Genomic DNA, 8,405 nt, shown 5'->3' with positions numbered 1-8,405 from the left:
TTCGACAGGAAACATTTAAATAAGGATTTTCAACAATCTGTTTTGAGGTTATTGTTGAATTTTTGTTTTCTATCAGTGCAATTAAGATATTGGTTCTTGTTGAAGTCTTAACGGGGCGACCAAGTCTTTTCTGATTTTCAGCAGAACCAGTTGTTTCATATTTTATACACATCTTCCTAACACCACTTACTGATATTTGATATTTTTCATCACATTGCTTGTAGGTTAGGCCCTTTTTTCGATCACAAGTGACCCGAGATCTGATGTCCAATGAATAATTTTGATGATAAACTATTACTATTATTAGTTTTACTTTTTCTAAAAATAAATTCCAAAAAATATAGTTTAAAATGCTTATTGTTAATAACTTTAAAAAAATATTTTTGATATTATTCCTTTTTAATGAGTAGTTATTGACAAAACATATTTCATGATAAAAATGTAGATGTTTCTTACTTCGGTCACATTTATTTTAGACAGAAAAACTGTTAGATAGCAAATTTCATTATATACAGTAAACTCCTGGTTAATCAAACCTCCAAGGGGGATAAGAATTTACTTCAAATAACCCAAAATTCGAATAACTGAAAATGATCTTTAAAGTGACCTACTTTAAGTTACTTTCAAATTTTAATAAAAGTAGAAAGTAAAAAAAGATAAAGACCCTTGGATTGAGGTGTATCTTAAGTTTAATCCTTGTTAAACAACAAATATTTTACAATTTATTGAAAAAATAGTCATTTATTAATTTTTTTTTTGTTCCTTAAATGTGTTTTTTTATTGTCAAGGGGAGCAAAAAATTGTTTTGAATAACCAAAATTTCTAATAACTGCAGGTTCGAATAACTGCATTTCTGCATAACGGCTTTTGCATGAGTTTTTTAAAGAAAATTCACAGGAAAAGAAAATTGCTTCGAATAAGCAGCATGTATAGCAGCATATATATATATATATATATATATATATATATATATATATATATATATATATATATATATATATATATATATATATATATATATATATATATATATATATATATATATATATATAAAATTTATATATTTATATATACATATATATATATATATATATATATATATATATATATTATATATTTATATTTATATATATATTATATATTTATATATTTATATATATATATATATATATATATATATATATATATATATATATATATATATATATATATATATATATATATAATTTATATATTTATATATACATACATATAATTTATATATATATGCATATTTATAATTTATATATATATATATACATATGTACATATATTCAATTTATATATATATATATATAATTTGTATATATATATACATATATGTATATATATATATAATTTATATATATATATATGTATAATTTATATATATATATATATATATATATATATATATATATATATATATATATATATATATATATATATATATATATATATATATATAATTTACATATATATATATAATTAATTTATCTATATATTTTATATATAAATATAAATTATATAAATAAATAGGTTATATGTATATATTTATATTTACTTTTTAAATTTAATAATAATCATACCAATTCAATAACATTTTTTTACATTTGCTTTCAGACTACTAATTGTACAAGTTTTATTTTTTGATTTAGATTTTGTATCTCAATGATACCCTGGCCTATCGATACCACATCCTGTAAATTGTATTTTTATATATAGCATAAATATATATACAAACACTCACACACACATAAATCTTAAAGGAAATGTTTATATATATATATATATATATATATATATATATATATATATATATATATATATATATATATATATATATATAAATTGTATATTTTAAGCTTTTTTATAGTTATCATTGTATATGATTGTTTGTATTAAAAATTGTTTTGGAAATATTGCAAGAGCAGAGTTCAACCTTCAATTTAGTTTTATTTGTCAAATCAATATATATTATAGCCACGTTTTATTACGTTAAATAATATTTTGCGATATTTTGTACAGCACATTTTAAGCGTTGATTCAACGTTATATTTTAACCATTACTCGACGTCTTTGAGTCACGTTAAATTGACGTTTTACTAACAACGTTTCAAATCCTTGCAAAATAGACTGCTTTAACAGCGTTTATGCAACGCTTTTTAGGTAATGTTTTTTCAACGCTAAGTTGCGACGTTTATTCAACGCTTTTTATGTAACGCTTTTTCAACGTTTAGTTGCGACATTTTTGTAACGTCATCCAGCAACGTTTTTTCAATGTTACGCAACAACGTTTAATCAACGTCTATTAAACAACGTTACATATCTTTGCAAAATCGATTACTTTGTCAACGTTTCCGCAACATCTTTTGCGACCGGTTTTCAACGTTGATTCAACGTTGACATGTTTGCTGGGTAACGCTATAAAAGTTGATGCCGTATTTTTATGTGACTCCAAACAAATAGCAAGAGAATTAAATATTTCGTGTCTGTTGGCCGTAATTTAGCCAAAAATATTCCAAATATGATTAATCCAATAAATGATTACGTGTTTCCATTAATCTCTAGTTTAGATAAATTTAAAGTATCTTCTTCAGAATTTGAAAGTGCTTTTAAAATGCTTAAAACTAATAAAGCAGTTGGTCCTGATGATATTAATTGTAGTATAGTCATAGATTCACGAGATACCATAAAACGTATTCTTTTTAAAGTTTTTAAATGTTCTATAAATCAAGGAATTTTCCCCGATCAACTGAAAATAGCCAAAATAAAGCCTATATTTAAAGGAGGTGAACCATCAAATGTCAGTAATTACCGACCAATATCTATCCTCTCTGTTTTTTCAAAAATTTTAGAAAGAATTCTGTTCAACCAAATATCTAATCATCTTGCTGTTAATAATATACTTTACAAAAATCAATACGGTTTTAAAAGAAATAACTCTACTGAACATGCAATAATTCATCTTACTCGTAGTATAACTGATTCATTCGAAAAGTCAGAGTTTACTTTAGGCGTCTTTAAAATCCTATCTAAGGCTTTCGACACAATTGACCATGAAATACTGTTTAAAAAACTTGAATATTATGATATCACCGGTAATGTTTTAAAACTACTAAAAAGCTATTTAAAACATCGCAAACAATTTGTCTATGTCGACGGATCTTATTCACAAGATTATCTAAATATAACCTGTAGTGTTCCACAGGGATCTATATTAGGGCCCTTATTATTTCTGATTTATGTTAACGATCTCCATGAAGTCTCAAAATTAACAACTATAATGTTTGTTGATGATACAAACCTATTCCTATCTAATAATAACATCAATAAACTTTTTTATGATATGAACATTGAACTATCAAAAATATCAGACTGGTTCAAGTCAAATAAACTTTCACTCAACATTGATAAAACTAAATGGATTTTCTTTCATTCACAATTTAAAAAACATTTACTTCCAAGTAATATGCCTCTTCTTCATATTGATAATATTCAAATAAAAAGAGTAATTCTCACAAATTTCTTAGGTATCATTGTAGATGAAAATCTATCATGGAAGAATCACATTGGACATTTATGCAACAAAATTGCAAAAAGCATTGGAGTTTTATATAAAGCAAGAAGTGTTTTAAACAAACATTCATTAACTCAACTATATTACTCTTTTATACACTGTCATATTAATTATGCCAATATTGCATGGGGTAGTACCCATAAAAGTAAATTAAAGCCACTTTATTGTCAGCAGAAACATATTGCATCTTTGCATGTAATTTTTCTTATTGATATGTTTGTATATATTGTGTTAAATATTGTAATAAAGAACAAAAAAAAAAAAAAAAAAAAATTCTAGAAGGCTTAACAGTTCTCAGAGCAAATAAAAAAATACTTAATAATAATTATGATAAAGATCCTTAAAATAAATAATTACCTTATTAATAATGATAAAGGAATAGTTTAAGCTCCTTATCTTATTTATTAGGAGCTTAAAGTATTCCCGTTACACTTAGTAAGCAGAAAGTGCTCAAATTTTTTTTTTGGTAAATAACTTAGGACTTTCATCTCAGTTTTAACATTTCATTGAACTTTTTTTTGAATTTAAGTCCAATGAAATGTTAAAAAATGTTTCGAAAAACGCTTTAAAGTTTGAGTCAAACATGGAAAAAGCCCTGGCTGAAAAAAGAAAACTACTTCCTAACTTATATTTTGCTGAATCGAATAAGATTTATGTGTTGACTATGAATTAACAATACCAAAATGAAAATAAGAGTCATCCATATTTTTTTTACAGCGCTATTTTGAGGTGTTTTTAGTAAAGTTCGTGGATTGGGTGAAACTCTCTAAGTATATCAAAAAGTGAAGATGCAACCATTGGAATAGAAAAAGATACTGCCCACATTCCCAAATCGAATAATAATCATTTTTTTTGTTTAAAATTTCATGTCCTATTTCTTCACTGGTATCATCCATCAATGACTCTACATCAATGAATTCAATTGTATACTGGTTCATAAACATTTACCAAATTATTGTTATAAATTCATCATAATTTTTATTTTCATTCAACTTTTTGCTATCTATTGAATTTAAATTCCACGAAGTCATGGATAGCAGTCATGAGATATAACACTATCTCTTTTTAAAGCTATATCATTAATAGAGAAAAAAGGTTTTGTATCAATATCAGACATAATTTTGTTGACAGATTTTTTTTTTTTTTCTCTTAAGAATAGTATAATATACCAATAAGATAGCACAGTATCTGTTAAAATTCCTTATATAAACTTTATGTACGCTAAAATTTTAATAAACAAAAACTATAAAGAAAATTATTTTAAGTTTAATTAAATGTTTACTTTAAAATTGAGTATGACTTTAAAACACATTAATACAGTTATATAATGATAATAACTTATTGGTGCATAATGACTGCGTTTATCGGCAATGTGTGACATATTAAAAAAATCCGTCTTTGCCCAGCTAACTACATGATTTTTACTGACAATATTGCAAGCACATCACTGCAAAATTTATGTGACCATACAGCACAAAGACTTTGTCAAGTTCAAAAAGATGTTTAAAGTATGATAGAAAAGTGTGACCTGGTATGACATCCAAATAGAGCAGGTTTTAATGACTCTACTGGCCAAAGCACATACAAACAGAAAATGTTTATTAATAGTCTTCGCAAATTAAAAAACAAAGCATTAATGATTTTAACTTGTTCCACTTCAGAACACAACTTTTCTTAGAGAAATCCAAACTGTTATTTTGAGAAAAATCAAAACCTTCGACAACTTTATAGTGTCGACTTTTACAATTTTAATTTGAAAAAGAAACTAGTATATTACTAATTAAAGAAAGCAGTGATCTTTAAAAGTGATGATGTAACATGTGTTGAACTATCTTAAGGGGCAACTACCCTCAAATTTTTTCAAAAATTGAATTTTTTTTTTCTAGTAATTGTTGACCAAAATTTTATGTAGATTTTGAATCTACAAAAAAAATTATAGATTTCTTTATAAGTTTTTGCTTAATTTATGTTTTTTTGAACCCAAGTAAAAAAGTATTTGCATAGCAACGCGTTGCTATGGGGGTGATTGTTTTGTTGGTGAACTTATTCTGGAGTACTGTTTCAAATATATGTTTTGATTTATATCTTCTTTGCTAAATAATATTCTGTTCCTTATTATATTCAAACATAGGCCATTTACAATTGCGATTTTATTAAGCTATCAAAGCTAATTTATCTTACAGCAGAAACAAAAAAATATGATAAAATCCTTTAGATATTTTGGATGATTTGGATGTTATTAGAAACACAAAAATGAATGATAAAGTAAAGCAGAGAACAAAGTACCACAAAAAAAGAAGAGTATTTAATGTGCAGAAAGATAAAAATGCATGTAATGTAAGTGGATGTGAGTTAAATGGCAGTAATATTTTAGGCGCATCTGCTAAGAAAGTTAAATTCATTACTAATAAACCAAGTAAAAACATTAAAAAATTAGTGGTTACAGTATTATAGACACTGAAATTTTATCTAAAGTTCTTTCATTGTTAATGTGTCCTCAATGTGAAAACTGTGCACTGTACCTAGGTTATCACCATAAAAAAAAGAAAGGACTAGCATCGTTGCTATAATTGAAGTGTACTACACTATCTTGTGATTATAAATATGAATTTTATACATCAGATAATCGTGTTGAAGGGTTTGGTATTAAAACAGGACAATATATGCAATGAGAGTATTAGGACATGGTCCTACTGGAATTGAAAAATTTACTCAGCTTATGAATATGCCTAAACCCATGACACCAAAAAACTATACAAAAATAGCAACAAAAACTGGACCAGGAATTCCTTGTTGATATTATTCACAAAATCAAGCCAATATATGTAGGTATGTTACATGAAATTTTTAAATTCATTAAGTTCTAGGTTGTTATATATCATTAAAAAGAGCTTTATTTCATTATTCCAAAAGTGAAAAAATTTTCAAAATTGAACCACCCTACAAAAAGTTATGACGTTTTAAGTACCGATTTTTTGATATTAGGATTTGTTGAAGAAACTGTGGTCAAAATAAAGTTTTTATTAACTAAAACTATTATAACTTAATCAATTCTTATCCAAAAGTTTACATCTTGGTATCAAAAGATGGATACAAGAGTTATCTACAAATTTATAAAGGTTTCTAGATTACGGGTGCATCCGGGGGCAAGAGGGGGCACAAAACCACCATCAATACCGGCAATAAAGACGAACAGTATTTATTGCCGTAAAAAAGTGGTTTTTTTTTAATGAAAATATAAATTTTTATATACAAGATGTTTTGTAATTAGCTATCCGACCACAGTCAAATATAGAAGTTTTATCTTTGTCTTTGGGTGGATGGTTTCAAACACCCTATTGTCAAAAATGACTCTTTTTTTTAATAAATATTAATCTTTATAATTAAAAAGAAAGCTAGTATCAAATCAAAAATTATATTTTACTACTTCACATCACTAGCAGTGCAACCTTTGTTTCAAGGGGTGTAGATGGGGAAGGGGCGTATCATCGCCCCCCCCCCCTCTTTTACTTAAAAAAAAATTATATTTTTAATGAGATTCGAAAAAATATTTAAATGTAATTAAAATAATAAACTTTAATATAAAAACATCTTTTACCAAAATTCAAAATACATCACATAATGCTTAGTGATAGTTATAGATGGTTCCCCCTCTGACCTGAAAAAATTTTTAAAAACAAAAAATGTTTTATAATATTATTTTAATTAGTTTACATCTTGGCTTTTAGTTAATGATTAAGATATTAAATTCCATTAATGAAACTATATAGTAATCATTGTTAACAATAGACACGACGTGAATGTAAGCTAGATCCATCTATCAAAAAAAAAGTTCCACTACTCACTTTATATTTTTACAAGTTCCACTACTCGCAGTAATTTTTTTTGTGCTAGTTCCACGAGTTGCTGTAAATTTTTTTTGCTAGTTCCACGAGTCGCTGTACATATTTTTTGCAAGTTCCACGACTCCGTGTACATATCTTTGCAAGTTCCACTACTCACTGTACATTTTTTTTGCAAGTTCTACTACTCGCTATAATTTTTTTTGCAAGTTCCACTACTCGCTGTAACTTTATTTGCAAGTTCCACTACTCGCTGTAAATTTTTTTTGCAAGTTTGACTACTCGCTGTATATTTTTTTTGCAAGTTCCACTACTTGCTGCATAATACATACATATAAATTAGTAAAAAACACTTATCTAACTTTTTCTTCAACTTGAAGTTTCACCATTGCTGGATCATCAGGAGGAGTTCCTGAGAACTCTTCCTGATGATCCAGCAATGGTGAAGCTTCAAGTTGAAGAAAAATTTAGACAAGTATTTTTTACTAATTTATTATTGCTCTGCTCTTTAAGAACATTGAGCACTCTATTTGTAAAATACACTAACATAATTTACATATATATATATATATATATATATATATATATATATATATATATATATATATATATATATATATATATATATATATATATATATATATATATATATATATAGTCGAAAAATAGTAAAATCATGTAGTAAGATAATAAAATGCATGTCCAATTATCAAAAAATAATGGCAACATATTTACAATAGGAAAACATCAACTCAATGAAAACATCAACTACAATATTAGCAACCAGCTGGAACTTTTTCATATAATAATCAACAGTTTCAGAATCATTTTCTTTTCTAGTCCAGTAAGAAATAGTAATAGCCTTTCTATGTTTTTTTTTAAGTTTTAGTATTCTGCTATTGTGCAAGACTGTCATTGCTCTATCGGAATCATATCATTCATAATTATTATTGATATAGTATGTA

At 25.7% G+C, this 8,405-nt stretch overlaps 1 long non-coding RNA gene across 1 annotated transcript in view; it reads left to right on the top strand.

Annotated features, from left to right (window-relative positions):
- Positions 1–1,789, top strand: part of LOC136082823 (uncharacterized) — a 3,764-nt gene extending 1,975 nt beyond the window's left edge. The window contains exon 4 of the long non-coding RNA XR_010639744.1: positions 1,677–1,789. This is a non-coding gene — a long non-coding RNA (uncharacterized LOC136082823). The remainder of the gene's footprint in view (positions 1–1,676) is intronic.
- Positions 1,790–8,405: the final 6,616 nt, after the last annotated feature.

Source organism: Hydra vulgaris, chromosome 07 (genome assembly GCF_038396675.1).
Source record: "Hydra vulgaris chromosome 07, alternate assembly HydraT2T_AEP".
In the NCBI taxonomy this organism is placed as follows: Eukaryota; Metazoa; Cnidaria; class Hydrozoa; order Anthoathecata; family Hydridae; genus Hydra; species Hydra vulgaris.
This window is presented reverse-complemented; position numbering and strand designations above follow the sequence as displayed.